This window comes from Cyprinus carpio, chromosome B5 (genome assembly GCF_018340385.1).
Source record: "Cyprinus carpio isolate SPL01 chromosome B5, ASM1834038v1, whole genome shotgun sequence".
NCBI classification, from domain to species: domain Eukaryota; kingdom Metazoa; phylum Chordata; class Actinopteri; order Cypriniformes; family Cyprinidae; genus Cyprinus; species Cyprinus carpio.
Genome location: NC_056601.1, coordinates 38,028,032 through 38,028,498, shown reverse-complemented (window position 1 = coordinate 38,028,498; position 467 = coordinate 38,028,032).

Here is a 467-nt window from a genome sequence, read left to right as displayed (position 1 = left end):
GATATCAGTGATCATATTATTTACAAAAAGTGCTTTCGTAGAAAGGGACATGATATTCAATAAATCAAGCTTTATCATTTGTTAATCAACATCATCTATTACAATCCACTCAAACACAAAAGCTGTGGTTTTCTTCCTGCTCCTCGAGGGAGGTCTGCAGCAGAAGCCCGAGTGTTTCTGGAGAACAGCTTCTCTCTGGTGGCACTCGAGGCGCTTTTATTTCCACGCAATAAACAAATTAACCCCAAACCGCTGCATGAATGCAGTTTAATGAAGATGAAAACCACTGTGGTGGAAATAAATGAGTTCTGCAGAACGAGACGCTGAGGGAGATTCATGCAGAAAACAGCTGGAAGTCTGACCTGGGAAAATAAACAGTTAATTAACTTAAAACCATAAACTGATTGATTGTTTAGAGTGCTTTATCCAGTAAAAGCTTTTTTAGTGTAACTGAACAAACGTCTGGC